The following is a 22,624-nucleotide window of genomic DNA, read 5'->3' as shown; positions in this document are numbered from 1 at the left end:
CTTGGCTCGAAAGGTTGACTGCTTAATCCCCCCCATAAATGCTGCCCAGCATGTCCAAATTCGGGCCTCGGCCTGAAACAATGTCTGTTAATTCCTCTCAGTAGATGCTGGCTGATTTGTTATTTAGTTATTGAGACACAGCGCAGAATAGGCCCTTCCTGGCCCAGCGATTAATCTGAGCCTAATCGCGGGACAGTTTACAATGGCCAGTTAACCTGCCAAACGGAAGGTCTTTGGAACATGGGAGGAAACAAGAGCACCTGAGAGAAACCCAGGTGGTCATGGAGAGACGTGCAAACAGTGGGAACTGAACTCAGGTCGCCTGGACTGTAAAGCGTTGTGCTAGCCACCACACTACCATGCCAACTTGCCAAGGTTCCTCCAGCTTTCTGTGTGTGTTCTTCTGTTTTTTTTTAAACTTCAGATTTAGCTCACTTCTCGGTCGATTATTCTGTTGGCTTAAAGCCATCCTCCCCCTCGCTCTTTCTCTCTTCGATCTCTTCTCCCTGCACTAAAGTGCTTCAGGGCGAAAGATTTAATGCCACATTGCGAGGTTGTATCTTAAAAACTAATTTTACTTAATTGAAAGCAATGAAATGCCATTACCGTGTCATGGTGCACATTCATATTGGCCTCCTGTGTACTGCACTGGGATGTTTCTTCATGCTTTACCTTTTTTATTCTGCCGATTTAAATCCTCATGCAGTGTTAATTAAGCAAAGAACTAGTAAATAATTAAGAAGGTTCCACAATCTGTATTGGAGCTCTTCAGCTGTGCTCCTCTTGCCCCATCCCCACTGAACGTCCTACCTCTGGACTATTTTACAAATCACTCTCCTTCCTGCCAGTGTTCCTGCATATTTAATAACTTGTTGAGCTTTTAATCAGTGTCACTGATGGAGATCTACACACAACAAACACCCTTGTCATGAATAATTAACTCCGTTTAGCTCCAAGTTGCCGAGGCACATCTGGCGCCATGCATTCTCCGAATGGCAGGCTGCAGCAGGCCGCGTGTGGCTGGTCCAGATGTTTGAGGGTTGCCAGATGTGGAGGCGGGCAGGGGAGGGACGGGGGGAGCGTGAGAAGAAGGGGTAGGGCAAGTGGTGGAAAGAGTGGATATGACTGATGGGAAAGAAAGGGGAGGGGATAGAAATTCAGACTCATTCATCGCAGATACATTTAAACATGCAGTGAAATGTGTCCCCTGTGACCCGGGCCCTTTGGTACTGTACCTTCAGGCTTCTGTCTCTGGATTCACTGAGCTCCGGACTTTGACCTTCAGCTTTGCCCTCTGGACTTGGCAGTTGTCCGGTCATGCCAACTTGACCTTCAGGCCTCAAACCTCTGGACTCACACGGACCTCTGACCCCGGTGACCTGGGGGCAAGGAGAAACGAGAGAGGCAATGGAAGGGTGTGAACCATAGTGGAAGATGGCGTGATGAGGTGAGAAGATGATCCGGAGAATGGGACGGGCCAGGGGAAGGAATAACGATGCGATGGGCGGTGTGAAAGGAGGGTGAGGCACAGCGATGGGATTGAGGGAGCAACTAGGGCCTGGTGGAGGGAGGAGAGAGGGATGGCTGGGAGCAGGTGGACTGGAGTGTGAGTAGATGATCTTAGACCATAAGGCAGAAACAAAATTGGGCCATGATGAAGGGACTGGGAAAAGGTGGCTGAGAGACACCTATAACACTGGAAGAGAGAGACGAGTGGAGGAAAAGAGACAAGGTTGGATGGCGTGGACAGAACTTGATTTATCAAAGATGGGTGGTCCTTGAGTACTCAACCGAGGGTGAAGTTCTCATCCCAACACTTGAAGGGGAGGAAGGTCATATCAGCAAGGACTGACAATAATCAAAAAGTCAGCTGTTTCCCCATCTTTAATTAATAAGACCATTGTCTCTCCCTGCATCTGTCTCTTCCAATAATTGAATCGATATTTTTGACATGTTCTTACCCTGCTGTAATTAACATTGGACTGTCCAGGAATTGGTCTTAACCTGGGCCATCGAACTGTATTTTATGAAGAGAAGCTCAGTAGAGGTCCACCAAGGCATGTTGAGGTCATTTTCCAGCACTGTCGGGCAATATCATCAGGCATTGATGAGATGGTCATCATCAGGTAAGATGGCAGCATGCTTGGTTGCAGTGGCCTCTCTGGGTCCAACCAATAATGTAATTGATCCTCCCTTACATCTTTCTTTTCATCGTCAAGTCACTGTTAGATATTAAGAACACCAAATACTGCCGGTCCACCTCGTCAGCAAGTTGCCGAACAGTGATGGAGCTTCATGGCTTGTTGAGTACCACGGCCTGTGTGGTGAACTATGTGCCTGTCGGGACACGCCCCCTGCTGACTGCTCCTGTGGCTCCTCCCACAGGCCCCTGTATAAAGGCGATCTGAGGCCTGACGCTCGGCCTCAGTCCCCAGGACATAGTATGATGGACACACTCCTGGTTCCTTCTTCCAGTCAATAAAAGCCGATATCTCGCCTTACGTCTCAGTGTGAGTTATTGATGGTGCATCAGCCTGCTACCATTGATTAATCATTCTGTAAGGTTAGTAGACGATTATTGGTTGGGGTTAGAAGAATAAATCCCAAGGAAGAAGGAATCGGAGGTGGTGTGAACAAACTGTGCAAATGATTGTTCTGGATGTTTTTCTTGTGGTCATAAGACCCAGCTGGATATTGGTAATATAGAATACTGCAAGTCCTGTCCATTGGTGTGGCCATGGTCGCGACGGGCTGCGTGGCCTCTGCCGCTCTGCGGACTGGGCCCCCGTGCCGCAGCGTCTGCCCAAGGGAGTAGACACCAAAAGCAGCGTGGGAGACAGCAGAGGTGCCACTGGCACGCTGGGATGGGGCTGCCCTCCAGTGTTCACTCAGTTCATCTGCGGCTGCACCAGCATGTGCTGAGGAACTGCTGCGTACTTGTTCCTGCAGAAACATGGCTCCAGGACAACTTCTCATGCACATCAATCTTCAGGCCATGCTTCACAGGGTCTTCGGCTAATATTAGTATTATTATTATTATTTCATTTTTGTGACTATGTACAATCTGAACTATATGTGATGTGTATTGTGTGACTGTATGGACTGTATTTTGCACCTTGGCCCCGGAGAAACACTGTTTCCTTCAGCTGTCACATGTGCATGGTCGAATGACATTTAAACTTGAGCTTAACGACAAGGGCAACACACACAGAATGCTGGGGGATCTCAGCGTCTATGGAAAAGAGTAAACGGTTGATGTTTCAGGCCGAGACCCTTCAGCGGAATTGATAAAGAGAGAAGTCAGAATGAGAAGGTGGGTGGAGGGGAGGAAGAAGAAAAAGGTGGCAGGTGAAACCGGGAGAGGGCAGTGTGTGCAGTAAAGAGCTGGGACGTTGATTGGTGGAAGAGATAAAGGGCAGGAGAAAGGGGAATCTGATAGGAAAGGACAGAAGACCGTGAAAGAAAGGGCAGGAGGCACCAGAGGGAGGTGATGGGCAGATAAGGAGATAAGGTGAGAGAGAAAAACAGGTGAAGGAGTAGGGGGGACAATTTCCAGAAGTTTGAGAAATTGATTTTCATTCCATGAGTTTGGAGGCTCTTTCATTCTTTCCAGTCCTGATGAAGGATCTTGGCATGAAATGTCGGCTTTTTACTCTTTTCTGTAGTTGCCTGCTGAGTTCCTCCAGCATTTTGTGTGTGTTGCTTTGGATTTCCAGCATCTGCAGATTTTCCTGCGTTCGCAAGTGGGGTCTGGCATTACGAGGACACTGCACTACATCCTTGCTTTAATATTCCGGTACTCTCAAAATGAATACAATCCTTGTGTTTGCCTTCATCAGGACTGGGAAGGAAGGGACAAGCAGTCACAATAAGAAGGTGAGGTGTACAAGCTGGCAGGTGACAGGTGAGACCAGGTGAGAGGAAGGGTAAATCGGTGAGGGGGGGGGGAGATGATAAGTGGAAGAGGTAGAGGGATGAAGTCTGTGGAATCTGATAGGAGACAATGGCCTACCATGGAATAAAAAGCAAGGAAGGGTGGCACCAGAGGTACATTGTCAGGGTGGGGGAGGTGACCAGAATGGGGAATAGAAAAACGAGAGAAGTGGGGTGGAGGGAAAACAAAATGGAATGATTTTCATCAATTGGAGAACCTGATATTCAAGCCATGAGTGTGGAGGCTACCCAGGATGTATATGAGGTGTTGCTCCTCCAGCCTGAGTTCGGCCTCATCATGGCAGTAGAGGAGGCCGTGGACTGACATGTTGGAATGGGAATTGGAAGTCAGATGAAATGACTGAGAACCTTCGTTTTGTGATGGGCTTAGAGCGAAGGTAATCAAATAAGCAGACCCCAATCTTCACTGGGTCTCACCAATGTAGAGGAGTCCGCACTGGGAGCACCGGATACAGTAAATGACCCTGACAGACTTACAGGTGAAGCGTTGCCTCAAAGGTAGTGAGGGAGGAGGTGTAGGGACAGATATAGCACTCGTCTAGCTTCCAGGAGTAAGTGTCAGAAAGGAGATCGAAAGAGAGGGATGTGTGGACAAGGGAGCCATGTAGAGAGCGATGACTTCTTTAAACTTGGAAATTAGTTTGGACCTTAAGAATGTCTCTTGAGCCAGAAATGATCAGAAACTCTACTTGCAGGAGGGTGGTAGGACTGGAGAGATTCGCAAAAGTGGGTTTGGCGGTGGGGGGGAGGGTGCGCAGAAGGGGAGAGAGCTATCGAGTTCCATTTCCCTCTGAGTGAACTTTGCCTTCTGGGTTCCACATAAATACAATCTTCCTCGAGCTTTGAGGAAAGCTTCTTGTGAAATGCAATTTGATGTTCCAGTTCTCCCTCCGTCCCTCCTGAGTTGCAATAGGGCACAGATCTGTTCCAGAGCTCTGCAGAATCCCTGCTTAATCTTGTCCAAACATGCAACTGTATCCATGGCAGCCACATCACAAGTTACCATTGCAAATTAATGCAAATGTTTGAATTCAAGCCAATGGTTTCTGCACCATACCCAAATTCTATGCAAAGTCCCCACTTTTAGAAGTTAGATAATGTTTGCTGTTTAAATGAGTCTTATCCTCCCTCCTCCCTTCCTGAAGGGCTGGTTCCATGCTGGAAACCGCCTTCCCCAGTGGGACCGGATCACTTTCTTGGCCTCCCAATGCTGAAAATCTGATCACGAGTCACCTCCATCACTCTCCCTTTCCGTCGTCAAAACGTCCCACCCTGTCCCTCCTGTCGGAACTGCCGAAAACCTCTTCCATGCCTTTCCCGAGTGTCCCCTGCTCTTTGTGCCTCTTACCTACTGGCTCCTACTCAAAAGACAGTTTTTAATTTAGTTCTGCCAAACATTGATAGTTTAGCCCCTGCTTTCTCTCACAATATTGACATCAAAAGTTCAAACATAAGTACAACCCCAAGATTCATTTTCTTGTGGGAATTCACAGTAAGTACAAAGAATCACAATAGAATCAATGAAAGACCTCATGCAACAAGAGAGACAAACTGTAGGGTAATGTAACTGGGAAAAATGTACATAATTTGTTGCAGCTATATAGGACCCTGGTCAGACCCCACTTGGAGTACTGAGCTCAGTTCTGGTCGCCTCACTACGGGAAGGATGTGGAAACCATAGAAAGGGTGCAGAGGAGGTTTACAAGGATGTTGCCTGGATTGGGGAGCATGCTTATGAGAATAGGTTGAGTGAACTCGGCCTTTTCTCCTTGGAGCGAAGGAGGATAAGAAGTGACCTGATAAGGGTGTACAAGATGATGAGAGGCATTGATTGTGTGGATAGTCATTTTCCCCAGGGCTGAGATGGTTGCCACAAGGGGGCACAGGTTTAAGGTGCTGGGGAGTAGGTACAGAGGAGATGTCAGGGGTAAGTTTTTTACTCAGAGAGTGGCGAGTACGTGGAATGGGCTGCTGGCAATGGTGGTGGAGGCAGATATGATAGGGTCTTTTAAGAGACTCCTGGACAGTTAAATGGAGCTTAGTAAAATAGAGGGCTCTAGGTAAGCCTACTCATTTCTAAGGTAGGGACATGTTCGGCACAACTTTGTGGGCTAAAGGGCCTGAATTGTGCTGTAGGTTTTCTTTGTTTCTATAGATCACATCTACCATCATTGAGTTGGGTTTCACTTTAAAAAGTTGGTCTGATGTGATGCCATTGTTACGTAAAGATTTTTACATTTAGGTTTTGGAGTTCAGTAAAATGTGTTACGGGTTTCATTAAAATAAAATGCCTCACTTTGTTTTATTTGTGAAAACCTACAAAACAACCAATGTGCAAAAGGCTGCAAATACAAAAAGAAATAATAATAATAATGATCAGAATCAGAATCAGATTCAGGTTTAATATTATTGGCATATGTTGTGAAACCTTGTCTTTGCAGCAGCAGTTCGATGAACTACATAATAATAGGGAAAATAGTTAAATTAAATAAGTAGTGTAAAAGTAAAAGTAAAAAAGTAGTGAGGTCGTGTACATGGGTTCAATGTTCATTTGGAAATTAGATGGCAGAGGCGAAGAAGCTGTTGCTGAATTGTTGAGTGTGTGTCTTCAGGCTCCTGTCCCTTCTCCTCACTGATGGTAGCAACAAGAACAAGGCTTGACCTGGGTGATGGGGATCCTTCATGATGGATGCTGCCTTTGTGAGGCATCACTCCTCCTTATTATTAAAAATAGTAAATAAAGAGAAGTCCTTGAAACTTGAGGCTGTGGAAACTGTTCAGTAATGGGATGAGTGAAGTTATCCCTTCTGGTTCAAGAGCCTGATGGTTAGAACATAGAAACTTACAGCACATTACAGGCCCTTCGGCCCACAGTTTTATGCCGCTCATGTAACCTACTCTAGAGGCTGCCTAGAATTTCCCTCATGCGTGGCCCTCTATTTTTCTGAGCTCCATGTACCTCCAAGACCCTATTGTATCCACTTGCACCAATGCCACCGGCAGTGCATTCCACGCACACACACTCTCTGTGTGAAAACTTACCCCTGACACCTGCTCAGTACCTATTTCTAAGCACCTTAAAACTATGCTCCCTCATGTCAGCCCTGGGAAAAAGCCTCTGGCTATCCACATGATCAATGCCCCTCATCATTTCATACGCGTCTGTCAGGTCACCTCTCATCCTCTGTTGCTTCAGGGAGAAAAGGCCAAGTACACTCAACCTATTCTCATAAGGTATGCCCTCCAATCCAGGCAACATCCTTGTAAATCTCCTCTGCATGCTCTCTATTGCATTCACTGTAGTGGTGAGAAATACTAAGTACTAGTGGTTGAGGAGTAATAACTGTAGTGTGAATCATAAGGCTCCTGTATCTCCTTTCTGACGACAGCAGTCAGAAGAGAGCCTGGCCAGGATGGTGGGGGTCCTTTCCTGTGGCATTGCACCTTGTAAGTATGCTGGGGAGGGTTTCTTCTATGATGGACTAGGTGATCAATTTGTTACAATACCTTGGTAACCGTATATTTAACTGGTTTAGCCTGAACTCTGGTGTTCCCTTCCAATGGGACACAGTGACTGAGAAGATGTTACTGTCTAAGTACAGGCTGCTGCGGTGGAAGGAGGCACCCTGACAAGTGGAGAGCTTTAGGGAGGAAGTGCCTGGTGGAAATGGTTGGACGGTTGCCAATAATGGACCGAGCACGGAGGACGAGCGCAAAAAAACAAATTCAGAAGGTCAAAGGGCATATGGTCTGGTTTAGATGTTAACCTGCTGGAGAAGATGGAAGAGCTAGCGTAGGGATGGGTGGTATGAAAGAGAATTCATTAAATCAGTTTGGCACGGTGGCATAGTGCCAGCAATTGGTGTTCATGATAGTGCAGTGCCAGAAATTGGGGTTAAATTCCCGTTGGTGTCTATAAGGAGTTTGTACGTCCTCCCCATGACTTTGGGAGCTCCAGTTTCCTCCCACCTTCCAAAAATGCACAGGTTAGGTTTAAATAGTTGTGGGCATGCTTTGTTAGTGACACTTGCAGGGTGCCCCCAGCACATCCTCAGAGAGTGCTGTTCATTGACACAAATGACCCATCTCACATTTCGATGTACATGTGAGAGATGAGACCAATCTGAATGACCTAGTCTGGCCTCTGCGGGTCCTGATACCCAGCAGTGAAGATGTCTTCTGAAATAGCTCCACAAGTCATTTTATTTAGGTGCAGTTAGGGAAAGAATATGAACACTGGATGTTCTCCAGTCATGCCCATCTCCTGTGGATCAATAAATGAATAGAGTACAATCGATTCCGGTTAATTGGGACAGCTGCCTATTTGGGACAAGTCTTAAAGAATGAAAAATAGCCAGGATTTTAAAAATATTCTGTGTTTTCATCCATTTTTTTCTTGTTACCATTTGCACGATTTGTATGTATTAGTTTCGAGCGAGGGTGTTTGGGGTTCGATGTTCTTGTTGCCGTTTGCATGATTTGTTATTTTGTTCTGGGGGCATTGATATTCTTGCTGCCATTTGTGCAATTTGTTTCTTTTTCTTTGCCGGGTTGGGGGGGGGGGGTGGTTGATGTTCTTGTTGCTGTTTGTACATTTTTGTGCAGAGGGGTTGATGCTTTTCTTTGAATGGCTTCCATGGTTTTCTTTGTTTTTTGGCTGTCTGGAGAAGACAAATCTCAGAGTTGTATATTGTATACATACTTCGATAATAAGTGTGCCTTGAACCTTGATTCCCTTTGTTTATTTGTCACTTAATTGGGGAGGGGACTGTTGCCAAACAGATTCTCACTAGCGTCAGTTGTGTGTGCTTGTTTGGCTGTTAGACACTACAAATGTTCTTAGAGTAGACAGCTTTCAAATAGTAAAAGTTGTGTGTGCTTGTGTACAAAAAGCAGTGATTTTTGTCACTGATAGTTGCCAAGAAATAAGCAGCAAGACAATTCAGAATTGTTTTATTCACTGCTTTATTCACTGCTTAGGGATGCCAGAAATGGCCGGGGGTGAAAATGAAACGATTTCACTACTCCAACAAGTTAGGAACTGCGAAGAATTTGAAAGTGTCGACAATCATCTTGAATGTTGCAATGAAAATGAAGATTTGGAGGGTGCAATCATTGGTAGCATTCCATGAAGGCAGCCCATGATCTGCACTAGATGTCTGTGCTAATTTTGTTCAGTTACACAGTCAATCAAAAGAACATGGATGAATTCCTCCCTTGATAACTATTAGGAACTAATATGCAGTTTTATAGTACTGTAGTAGTATTGCTAGTGTTCTAATTTATTCTGTATTTCATTTAAATTCATAATTTGTTACTCAGTTAAACAGTAGTTTGCCTTTTTTTATACCTTTTTAACTATTTCCTTGAAACTTCAGCTAATTGGGCTGCAACTTAAATTGGGCCAAAATGTACTGGTCCCAAAGTGTCCCATGTAATCAAAATCCACTGTACTTCTTTACTGCCACATTGGTTAGACCAAGTCTCAGGGGTGAAGCACAAACTCACAGGAAGCTGAACAGGAGCGAGGTGTATATGTGGATTACACTGAACCATCTGTAGGGCAGTGGCAGGACACAACTCTATTCCAAAGGCGGAACTCAATTTCAGTCAGATACTGGGGATTTATGGTAACTAGTCCATTCACAGCGGGAATTAATATTAATCTCGACCTTGTTAGGTTAAGTTCAAAGTGAATTTATTATCAAAGTACATATATGTCACCATATACTACCCAGAGATTCATTTTCTTGCAGGCATTCACAGTAGAACAAAGAAATACAATTAGAATCGATGAAAAACTGCAGACAAGCACTGAGAAACAACAAATGTGCAAAAGAAGACAAACTGTGCAAATATAAAAAAACAACAAATAATAATTTAAAGAAGTAATTAAGTAAGTAATACTCAAAGTTCAATACTATGTCTTTGTCGTAAGAGGTGGAAACAGGTAAGGCCAGCCAGTAGGGCTCTGGTGAAGTTGTTTAGGTCAAACTCCTGTACAGTGGATACAATGGATTACAGAAATGTTGATGAACATATTGGTCAATTTGGTCATAAAGAAAGCTTTTGACACATTGGCCTTCATAAATCAAAATACTGAATACAGGAGTTGGGATGTTATGTTGAAATTGCATAAGACATTGTTGAGACCAAATTTGGAGCATTGTATTCAGTCTCAGTTAACCACCTACAGAAATGATATCAATAAAGTTGAAAGAGTACAGACAAAATTTACAAGATGTTGCCAGGGCTTGAGTACCTGAGTTATAGGGAAAGGATGAATAGGTTAGCAAGTTATTCCCTGGAGTGTAGAAGAATGAGGGGAGATTTGATAGAGGTAAACAAAATTATGAGTGGTGTAGATAGAGTGACTGCAAGCAGGTTTTCTCTACTGTGGTTGGGTGGGACTAGAACTAGAGATCATGGGTTAAGGGTGAAAGGGTACATGAGTGGGAACTTCTTCACACAGAGCATGGAATGAGCTGCCAGTGGAAGTGATGGATGTGGGTTAAATTTCAACATTTAAGAGGAATTTGAATAGGTACATGGATGGAAGGGGTATGGAGGGCTGTGGTCCAGGTGCAGGTCAATGGGACTAGGGAGAATAATAATTCAGCATGGACTAGATGGGCTGAAGGGCCTGTTTCTGTGCTGTAGTGCTCTATAACCCACATCACACTCCATCCCCACTGGGTAACCTGTAAGGGGTGCAGTTAGTTGAGTGCTGTTCTCAGTTCTACACTGCTGGGTTTGAAGCCAGTAAAAAGCGAGAGAAGACCCTTTCGCCTGTGTGCTCCACTGACCCTATGGTGCATTTAGTCATCATTCTCCTCTGCGCAGACCTTCATAGCTTCATCTGTCACATGTACATTGAAACTTACAGTGAAATGCCATGCCGCTTGTGTCAATGATCATCGCACTGCTGTCAGTGCTGGCATCAACATAGCGTACTCACGATTTGGTAACCCTAACCTGTGCGTCTTTGGAGTGTATTGAGAAGCCCATAAGGGCCTCCATCCTTCAGGGGCCAACAGAAAGTGCCCCCAACTCACTAATCCTAACTTCTGTGAAAGATGCTGCTTGCTTGATTTAATACAGAATAGGTTAATACAATTCTTTTCTCCTTACATGAAGGTCCCTGTCTGCGAGTCAAGTTACAACGATGTTTACTTCTTAAACACAAGGTAAGTGGATTGTTGACTCCTCCATTTTTTATTATGATTGACCCTTGATAATTCAGACTGTAAATGTGGTTTTGATCATTCCTCTATACCTTTCAGCATCTTACAACTCAAACTGATATGGTGCAGTTTGAACTCCCTTTAAGATGAGGCCACCCTCAGTGTGGAGGAGCAACACCTTATAGAAACATAGAAAATAGGTGCAGGAATAGGCCATTCGGCCCTTTGAGCCTGCACCGCCATTCAGTATGATCATGGCTGATCATCCAACTCAAAACCCTGTACCTGCTTTCTCTCCATACCCCCTGATCCCTTTAGCCACAAGGGCCATATCTAACTTCCTCTTAAATATAGTCAATGAACCGGCCTCAACTGTTTCCTGTGGCAGAGAATTCCACAGATTCACCACTCTCTGTGTGAAGAAGTTTTTCCTCATCTCAGTCCTAAAAGGCTTCCCCTTTATCTTTAAATTGTGACCCCTCGTTCTGGACTCCCCCAACATCAGAAACAATCTTCCTGCATCTAGCCTGTCCAATCCCTTTAGAATTTTATACGTTTCAATAAGATCCCCCCTCAATCTTCTAAATTCCAGTGAGTATAAGCCTAGTCAATTCAGTCTTTCTTCATAAGAAAGTCCTGCCATCCCAGGAATCAATCTGGTGAACCTTCTCTGTACTCCCTCTATGGCAAGAATGTCTTTCCTCAGATTAGGGGACCAAAACTGCACACAATATTCTAGGTGCGGTCTCACCAAGGCCTTGTACAACTGCAGTAGAACCTCCCTGCTCCTGTACTCAAATCCTTTTGCTATGAATGCCAACAAACCATTTGCCTTTTTCACCACCTGCTGTACCTGCATGCCCACCTTCAATGACTGGTGTACAATGACACCCAGGTCTCATTGCATCTCCCCTTTTCCTAATCGGCCACCGTTCAGATAATAATCTGTTTTCCTGTTCTTGCAACCAAAGTGGATAACCTCACATTTATACCCCATCTGGGTAGCTCCAACCTGATGGCATGAATATTGATTTCTCCTTCTGGTAAAAAAAATACCCTTACCCTCCCTTCTTCTTCTATTCACCATTCTGGCCTCTCACCTCTCCTCACCTGCCTATCACCTCCCCCTCCTTCCCTATCACCCATGGTCCACTCCTATCAGATTCCTTCTTCTTCAGCCCTTTATCTTTCCAACACACCTGGCTTCACCTATTATCCTCCAACAAATCTCTTTCCCTTCCCCCACCTTTTTATTTTGGCGTCTACCCCCTTTCCTTTCCAGCCCTGATGAAGGGGCTTGGACTGAAACGTCGACTGTTTATTCAGCTCCGTAGATGCTGCCTGACCCGCTGAGTTACTCCAGCATTTTGTGTGTTTATTTATTTAGAAATACAATAGCAGAACAGGCCCTTCCGGCCCTTCCAATGAATTGTGCCACCCAGCAAGCCGCATATTTAAACCTAGCTTAATCACAGGGCAATTTACAATAACCAAACAGCCTACTAACCAATAAGTCTTTGGAACATGAGTGGAAACCGAAGCACCCAGAGGAAACTCATGCAGTCATGGGGGGGTGGGTGGGTGGTCATCCTTACCGACAGTGGGGGGAGCTGAACCCCGATTGCTGGCGCTGTAAAGCGTTATGCTAACAGCTACGCTACCGTGCACCCACATCATAAACTGTTTAGTTGCGGAATTGTGCATGGATGAAGCAATCCGTTTCTTCTCTATGGCCACAGGACGTGAATAGACAAGTACCTGTTTGCAGGCCGACCCTGAATCTTTTCATAAAGACACAATTGTTGCTCTTCACCGCCAGCCAAAATACCTTGGATGTGCTTTTAAGATGAATCAAAAGGTTTTTGTTGCCAATCAAAAGTGTTTTCCAACATGTTGCTGAGGAGTTTTATCAGTTAATCTTTACTGTCTGCTGCATATCCTGATCATAGCGTATTCAGCATTTGTGCTACCCAGTCCCCACTGGGCCTCTGCAAAGCACAGCTCCCAGCATTAAAGACATCAACCTGAAGGCATTAACATCGATCTCTTCTTATGATTCCGCCCCCCCCCCCCCCGCCATTCACCATTCTCCAATCCGGCCTCTTACCTCTTCTCCTCACCTACCTATCGCCTCCCCCTGGTGTCCCTCCTCCTTCCCTTTCTCCTATGGTCCACTCTCCTCTCCTATCAGATTCCTTCCTCTCCAGCCCTTGACATTTTCCGCTCACCTGGCTTTACCTATCACCCTCTAGCTATCCCTCCTTCCCCTCCACCACACCTTTTTATTCTGGCATTTTCAACCCTTCCTTTGCAGTGCTGGAGAAGGGTCTTGGCCCAAAACGTCGCCCGTTAATTCATTTCCATTGACGCTGCCTGACCTGCTGAGTTCCTCCAGTATTTTGTGTGTGTTGCTCTGGATTTCCAGCATCTGCAGAATCTCTTGTGTGTATTAAAGATTCTGCCCTTTTCGTCAAAACCAGTTTCTTCATTCTGATTCCCAAGCGAGAACTGACCTTGAACCGTGGCACTGATAAATAATGCGCAGGCTGATCCGCTTTGTGTCTGAAGCCTGTAGCGGATATTAAAGTTACATGGTACCACAAGTAAATAACATCCGCGGTCCAGGGCAGTGCAGCAGCCTGGAAGGGCCCACGTGTTAGGGATGCGAAGCAGTGCTTGTTCACTCTGGTCTCCACTTAATTCGTTGGGGAAGAATATCAAAGCCAATGCGAGGGTAAGTTGAGTGAGCTAGGCTTTTCTCTTTGGAGCGAAGGTGACCTGATAGAGGAATATAAGAGGCCTAGGTAGAGTGGACAGCCATCACCATTTCCCCCGGGAGGAAATGGCTAACACGGGAAGACATCCATTTAAGGAGAGTGGAGGAAGGTTTAGGAGAGATGGCAGAAGGAGGCGTTTTACACACAGAGAAGTATGTGCCTGGAATGCACTTCTGGGGGGCAATGGCAGAACATCGAACATAGAACATTACTGCACCGTGACCATATAACAATTACAGCACAGAAACAGGCCATCTTGGCCCTTCTAGTCCGTGCCGAACACTTACTCTCACCTAGTCCCACTGACCCGCACTCAGCCCATAACCCTCCATTCCTTTCCTGTCCATATACCTATCCAATTTTTTTTTAAATGACAGCATCGAATCTGCCTCTATCACTTCTACTGGAAGCTCGTTCCACACGCCCTTTGGCCCACAATGTTGTGCCAGCCTTTTAGTTATAATTATTATCACCCCAAACTCACTCTTTATGAACCCTCAATCCCTATGTTTACTGCTCAACATCTCTGCACATGCTGAGCTGCTTTTTTATGCACTCCGACAAATCGGTAGCCATTTCAGGTTCGTTTTAAATTATCAAAACTCCAAGAACAATCTAATCCTTCCCTCCATTTTTTTCTGACTGATTCATTAGGGACATTTAAGAGGAGCTCTGCATATCAAGCAACTGTTGACATTTTGGGTCAAGGCCCTTAATCTTGGCCCAGAGCATCAACTGCTCATTTCCCTCCATAGATTCTGCCTGACTTGCTGAGCTCCTCCAACAGTTTGTGTGTGTTGCTCAAGATTTTCAGCAGAATCTCTTGAGTCTAATGACATTAAATGGAGGGTTGTGGGCTGTATACGAGGGAAAGGTTAGATTGATTGTGAAGTTGGTTAAAAGGGCCCTGTCTTATAAGTTTTATGTTCTGTGTTCTATGTTCTGACCATGAGAAATGTGGTACAGCTAGTAGAGATACTGATTTACCACCCTCGTTCCTATAATTGATACAAACATTAATCTGCCTTGCTGAGGCCAGGCATCAAATCTCTGGCACCTCCTCATACCTACCCCTTGATGAGGACCTCACTCCAGTCCATCAGAAAACTGTCTCTGACATCATCACTGACCTCATCAACTCTGGAGAACTCCCATCCACTGTCACCATTTCACTATTTCAACAAGTTAGGAAATACAGGAAATTTGAAGATATCGACAATTATCTCAAATGTTCCAATGAAAATGAAGATTTGGAGGATGCAATCATCCATCCATTCTCTGCACCCGATGTATGCACTGATCTTGTTCACTTACAATCAGTCAGCAGAACACAACAGCAAATTCCTCCGTCGAAAATAGTTAACTAACATAGTTTTATATTACTATAGTTGTATTGATAATGTTCTAATTTGTTCTGTATTTCATTTAAATACATAACTTGTTATTCATAATTTGTCTTTTTAACCTTTTTAACTATTTTCATTAAACTTTGGCTAATTGGGGCATCCACTTAATTTGGCCAAAATGTACTGGTCCTGATGTGTCCCAGTAAACTGGAATCCATTGTGTTTAAAATGTAATTTCAGAGGATGGAACACTGTCCACAGAGGTGTAACTGAGATAATAGGCCTTCAACAATCTTTAATAGAAACCAGGGAAGCTTATACTTGGCTCTCAGGATTGATGAAGAATCACAACAGGCCAATTCATCATTAGAGCAGGAAGCTATCGGCCTGTGAGATGGCTACCTGGTTAATTTAATGAGGCATTGAATTTGTGACGTAATGGTCTAGTTCCTGTTTTACATGAGGGAACCGTCTCGGTTCCAGTCATGTGGAGGGTTCTTTCACATGTGAGGAGAATTGTTTCCTAGGAAACAGAGCACTAATTGCCTGCCTTTTCTTCAAGCTTTCAAGCTAACATGTTGACCACTGAATGCAAATTAAGTGCAAGTCGAGCATCCACTGATTGGCAGCCACGACCTATAAATTACTGAGAAAATGGATAAAGGGAACGGTTCAGTAGGCTAGTGGACTCTAAGTGTCTGTGAGATGACACTCCTGCACCTGTTCCTTCCCTCAAAGCAATGCAGCTCTGTGTATTTGTATATGTACCAACATCACTGTGCGTGCGCATATACACACACACTCACACATACACACACTCACACACATACACACACTCACACACATACACACACTCACACACATACACACACTCACACACACACTCACACACATACACAAATACACACACACACACACGAACTCACACACACTCATATAAACACACAGAGACACTCCCTCACGCAAACACATACACGTACATTCACACACTCACACTCACATACACACACATTTACTTACATGCAAAATCAAACATATTCTCTCCCACACACAAACACACACTCACACTCATACATTCACAAACATCTCTCTCTCTCTCTCTCTCTCTCTCTCACACACACACACACACACACACACACACACACACACATCTACTCAGTTGTAGCTGCATCATGGATCACCATGACGAAGGTCTGGGAGCTGTTTCCTCAGAGTGTCCTGCTGCGTTATTGTCCGACCGGCTCCTCAGAAAGCCGAACTGAAACAATGATCACGAAGGAGCTGCTCAGTTCACTGAAGACCGTGCAACCACGCTCCATAGAGACAAGGCAGGCATTAAATCAGCCTACAATTACAGGCAGCCACGCTTTCAGATCTCATTTAGTGTCACCACCTTGAATGTATGACGTCCCCTTTTCCTTTCTCCAGTGATGTAATCCATCAGAGCACCATTAAGAGACCACAGGAATGCAAATTATGCAAACGATCATTCATGCTACATTTGCTAGAGCATGCTGGGGACCTAATGGCTTCCCTGGTGTCAGACGGGAATAAACAATTATCACACAGAAATGACTGAACGTTTTGAGGAGACTGGAGGATAGTGCTGCTGCAGAAACGCGGAGGGGTGTTGTTTGAGTTAACCTGGAGCGGTCTTTAATCCACGGTATATAAAGACAGCAGTGTCATTGCTGAGCTGTAAGTTAACTCCCGGACACTTCCCTTGCCCAAAGCATTCATTAATAGGTTTTCATTTAAATGGTTCCTTAAGGTTGTTATAGTGGGGGTGGGGGTGAAGTGGGACAAGCTCCCACTACCTATTAAATACTCCCAATGGCGTGCATCACAAATAGCCTCTGACAGCGAAATCCAGCTTTTGGCCTTCAAGTGTGTCTTAGCTACTAAGCCCGGTGGAACAGCTTCTATGAAGAGGAAAAGATGGATTGCTGGTACCTTAAAACCAGTCGCTTCCTCATCCGTGTTTGGCAGCTCGTCTAGGAGAAGGAAAGCTCTGACCTCAAACCACCACCCTTGTGCCTACAACCACTCGTGACAGGCTTTGGGAGAAAACCCTAAGGAAAAATTGAGTTCAACACTGACTGGCAACTCCTCCGACACCACTGGTGCCAAACCTTATTGGTCTCTGCCGCTTCTTGGTATTCATCAGCTGAGTGGAGAGGTGGAGCCTGCTGCTTACTCTCCATGTCGTACTGTCCTGGCTTGCATATCATATCGACTGCTGGGATGCAACATCCATGGTTGATCCTGACCAAAGGAGGGCCTCAATTTAAAGTTAACAAAGCTATATTGCACTGGACAGCAACATTTTTCAAAAGTCTTGCTTCCTCAGAATTTTTTTTCTTGTTTATGGTGGACTACTTGAAGCTCTACAAAAAAATAATTCCAGACCACTTGCATTAGGTAGGAATTTGGAGAAACAAGAAATAAACTTTTATTAAATATAATTGCCTAACGATGCTGACGCTCTGCAATAATTCAACTAAGCTAACAAAGTTTGGTTGGTGATTTTCATTGGAACTCAGTGTCCGAAGCTTCTCACTGAAGTGTCCAACAATAATCAGCCAGCATTGATGGATTCCGGTTCCCTGATACTGTTTCTCCATGACTGCAACGTCCCGGTGAAACCGTTCACCGTGCTCGTCACTAACAGCGCCAACATTTGCAGGGAAGAATTCTAAATGGGAGTGCTTTGTGTGCTTGAAGCGCGTTGACATCCAGCTGCAGATGCCGAGAAAAATCCCAACAACTTCCTTGAATGCCTTCCATGTGATTTTCTCTGGTCCCACTAGAGGTTTTTCGAATTGCCTGTCATCGATGACCTGCTTGATTTGTGGACCAACAAAAATGCCTTCCTTACTCTTGGAATCAGTTACTCTGACTTGAATTACAAATTGAAATAACAAATATAGGTGATTTCAAAAAACGGTGCATGATAAGGAAACTTTCCCGGTGATTTTCATGATCAGCAGCCCAAAATCCATGAGATACACCCAACAGTATTCAGGAAGCAAAATCTTTGTTGTCCATTGCTATCAAAGTATACATGCCGCATAAAACCCTGAGATCAAAGGCCTTGACCCCTGCATCTTTTGTGGAACAGAATGTTCAAATGGATCACAGGGTAGCATGGGCGTTTCAGGGCCTTGGGTTTGTATTAAGGGTATTTTAATTTGAAGTGGTTGGGTGTATGAGATTTCCAGGGAGGGGTGGCAGCTCTAGTGAAGGGGCTTGTCATGTCCATCCCCATCCTGGGGCAGCTGACTCACCTTTGGTCCCCATCAGACACCCGCTTCCCACCTGTGGCCCCAATTAGCTGGTTTAAATTTCAAAGTAGATTTATTATCAAAGTACGTGCCGTCACCATATACAACCCTGAGATTCATTTTCTTACGGACATTCACAGTAAGTACAAAGAAATACCATAGAATTAATGAAAAACTACACAAAAAAAAGATGGACAAGTAAGCAATGGGCATAAGAAGAAGTGTGCAAATACAAACAAGAAAACAAATAATAATAATAAATAAGGAGATCAGAATCAGAATCCTTTATTATCACCAAGTATGAGGACACATACAGGGAATTTGATGCCGGTTTCCCTGAGCTCTCTCTGTACAGAATTAAAAGCAAACAAAAACAATAGTGCAAATAATCATAAACTATATACAATGAGGTCCACCTCATTGAATGGACAGGTGGACGATTTATAATAGACTAAAATTCAAGTGTTCATAAGACTGATGGCATTCGGAAAGAAACTGTTCCTGTACCTATTTGTCCTGGCATACAGTGATCTAAAGCGCCTACCAGAAGGAAGGAGTTGGAACAGGTGATGTCCAGGGTGTGATGGGTCTACAATAATGCTGCTTGCTCTCTTCCTGACTCTAGATGTATATAAGTCCTGGATCGAGGGCAGCTTCACACCAATAATCCTTTCCACAGCCCTGATGGTTCTTTGGAGTCTATTCTTGTCTTGTTTGGTAGCTGATCCAAGCCAGACAGTGATGGACGAACAAAGAACAGATTGGATTATCCCTGAACAGGATAGATGATTTTGCTTGGAATTATAGTGGTGAAGTCGATAAACATCAGTCTAATGTAAGTCCCTTTACTGTCCAGATAGTCCAGAGATGAACGTAATACCAGGGCGATGGTGTCCACCGTGGACTTGCTTCAGTTGTAGGTGATGTGCACTGTGTTGTCTGAGAGGCTGGAATTGAAGCGTGCCACAACCGATCTCTCAAAGCACTCGGTGATGGTGGACATCAGTGCCATCGGGCGACACGCAATAAGGCATTTTATCTTATGTTTTTCATTTAGTGTTCCCTGAGCAGTAGTAACCAGACTCGGAAATTACTCCACCACAATGTCATACTGCAGCAAATTATTTTGCTCAGAACTCCAAATTCTTTCAAAGTTTGTCTAAGATCTGAGGAAGATATCTACAAACAACTTTTCTCAGACAAAGTATTTTGTTCCCTTCAGGCCTGAAGCAGTCAGCCAGACTGATTATATTACAGTATCTCAGAACTTCTCAGGGCTAAGATAAGATAAGTTGTCAAAGATGTTGTTCTCTCTTGCAGACAGGAAATCTTTCCTCTCTGCCCGACCCTCTCCTCACCCAAACGTGGATGAAAACAAGTTGACTACTTGAAGCTGCTGAGTAATGATGACGGGGGAGCTTGAGATGTTTGCAGAGATTCGTTTGTATGTTACCTATTCTAAAAATAAACTTCATCCTTCAAGAATGTACAAAACAATACTGTACAGAGTTCTTTTTACATTCCTCCTGCCCTCTAGTCTGCACGTTCCTGTGCTCTCAAGTCGATACATTTGTAGTGTCAAGTTAATGCATTCTGTTCATGTGATCTCGGTAAACAATACCTGCATATCTCTGAGCTTCCTCAACAATGGACCAATGTGTACAGTTCAGTGCAAAAGTCTTGGGCACATATATATATCTAGAGTGCTAGGACTTTTGCACAGTCCTGGAGTAATTTTATGTATTGCACTGTACTGGTGCTGCAAAAAAACAAATTTCAAGACTTGTGAGTGATGATAAACCCAATTCTGATGTGGGTCTCTATTGTGGACTGAGAGTGGGAAGGGGGCAGGGAGAGGGGAATCATGGTTGGAGAAGGGGAGGGGGGGGGGAGAGGAGGCAGGAAGCACCAGAGAGACATTCTGTAATGATCAATAAACCAATTATTTGGAATCAAAGACCTTGACTGTTGTCTCAGGGCTGGGTGTATCTGTGCCCGCGCCACCCCCCATCCCTGGTACTCCTTCTCTGCCACCTGCCCCTCACCCCTCCCATGGCACTCCACCCTCGCCATTCCCAACATCCTTTGCTCCCACCAAACTCTCTCTCTCGTCCATGTTGACAAATACAGAACTGTGCAAAAGTCATAGCCGCCCTCCCTATATTGGGAATGGCGGGGGAGAAGTGCCGTGGGAGGGGTGTGGGACGGGGGCAGAGAAGGGGTACCAGGGGCAGGGGGTTGATACAGGTGCAGCCCTGAGACACCCAGCAAGTTCATTTGATTCCAAGCTATTGGTTTACTGAATACCTCTCTGGTGCTCCCCACTCCCTTCCCTCCCTCTACCCTCCCTTCCTCTTTTCCCAACCATGAGACCCAGACTGAGATCCAACAAGACAACATGCACAAAATCCTAAGGGGAAATCAGTGACGGTTGCTCTAGAAATGGAACTCCTATGGTTGAGCACTGAGTGCTCAGCATGAGGCCTTTAACTGCAGGCTCTGCGCGAAGGAACGCGGCAGGCAATAATTGGCAGCATGAGCCTTAAAGGGACAATGGTAGCTCGCCACACTCTGAAACTTAGATACCTGCCACTGTTTAGTCAGGACCATGACACTTTTAAACCACTCCAAGATTAAGCTAACTCTTCTCTCCTGCATGGCCCTCCAGTTTTCAATCATCCATGTGCCTCTCTAAGAGCCTTGTAATTATCCTTAATGTATCTGCCCCTACCACCACCCCTGACAGTGCTTCCCATGCACCCTCCACCCTGTGCTTTGGTATTGATTTTTTAATTGTCTTCTCTTATACAGTTGAAATTACCACACAGTGCACTGAGCTTAAATAGTAACAAAATGAAAAAAAAAGCCTACAGAATGTAAAAAAGTAAAAAACCTACCTCGGACCTCCTCCTGTATACTTCCCTCTAATCACCTTAAACTTCTGCCCTCTAGAAGCACCAGCTTCTGTCCTTGGTAAAAGTCTTTCTCTATCCACTCAATCGATGCCTCTTGTCTTGTACACCTCTATCAAATCACCTCTCGTCCTCCTTCACGCCAAAGGGAAAAATCCTAGCTCGCTCAACCTTTCCTCATAAGACATGCTCTCTAATCCTGGCAGATCTCCTCTGCACCCTCTCTAAAGCTTCCACTTTCTTCCTGTAATGAGGCGAACAGAACAGAGCACCCTGTGCCAAGCTGTCCACCTGGCTGCGGTGAGCAATGCACATTGTTAAATTATTGATGAACAAATAAATGAAGAGCATTAATTCCAATAGGCTGTCCACTTTCCTTCTGCTAAAGATTCAAAGTCCAATTTCAAAAACAGATTTAAAATACACTCAGAGGCCATTTTATTAGGTACACCTTGTTTGTGAATGCAAATATCTAATCAGCCAATCACGTGGCAGCAACTCAATGCATAAAAGCATGCAGACAAGGTCAAGAGGTTCAGCTGTCATTCAGACCAAACATCAGAATGGGGAAGCAATGTGATCTAAGTGACTGTGATAATGAACTGATTGTTGGTGCCAGACAGGGTACCTCAGAAACTGCTGATCTCAGATCTCAGATACATGCTGATCTCCTGGGATTTTCACGCACAACAGTGTCTAGAGTTTACAGAGAACGGTGCGAGAAACAGAAACACCCAGTGAGCAGCAGTCCTGTGGGCAAACATGCCTTATTCGTGAGAGAGGTCAGAGGAGCAGGGCCAGACCGGTTCAAGGCGACAGTAAATCAAACAGCCACGTGTTAGAACAGTGGTGTGCAGAGCACCCCTGGACGAACAACACATCAAAACCTCGGTCTACAGCAGCAGAAGATCATGAACGTGCACTCAGTGGCCATGTTATTAGTTACAAGAGTTCTTCTTTGTGCTGCTTCTGGTCACAAAGGAGTTATCACAACAGGGAGGATCTGTATTTAAATCTGAATTTAACAGCAAGATATAAGGCCAGTGGTTTTGATTGCTCCAGGGATGAATCTACAGATTTTACGAAACTATTCATTCTCTTCAAAGTGTCACTTGACTCTGTGTTAACATGTTTCTTTGTTAAGTTCAGAAGCAGGATGTTATCAAT

General features: G+C 44.7%; 1 long non-coding RNA gene across 1 annotated transcript; it reads left to right on the top strand.

Moving 5' to 3' along the window:
- The first annotated feature begins 1,281 nt into the window (after positions 1–1,281).
- On the top strand, positions 1,282–19,981 carry LOC132382372 (uncharacterized). Its single transcript, XR_009508298.1, has 4 exons — positions 1,282–1,447; positions 9,711–9,850; positions 11,092–11,141; positions 19,866–19,981. It is a non-coding gene; the product is annotated as an uncharacterized LOC132382372 (long non-coding RNA).
- Positions 19,982–22,624: the final 2,643 nt, after the last annotated feature.

This window comes from Hypanus sabinus, chromosome 28 (assembly GCF_030144855.1).
Source record: "Hypanus sabinus isolate sHypSab1 chromosome 28, sHypSab1.hap1, whole genome shotgun sequence".
Taxonomy (NCBI): domain Eukaryota; kingdom Metazoa; phylum Chordata; class Chondrichthyes; order Myliobatiformes; family Dasyatidae; genus Hypanus; species Hypanus sabinus.
The sequence above is the reverse complement of the archived record's forward strand: the minus strand, read 5'-3'. Positions and strand labels throughout refer to the sequence as shown.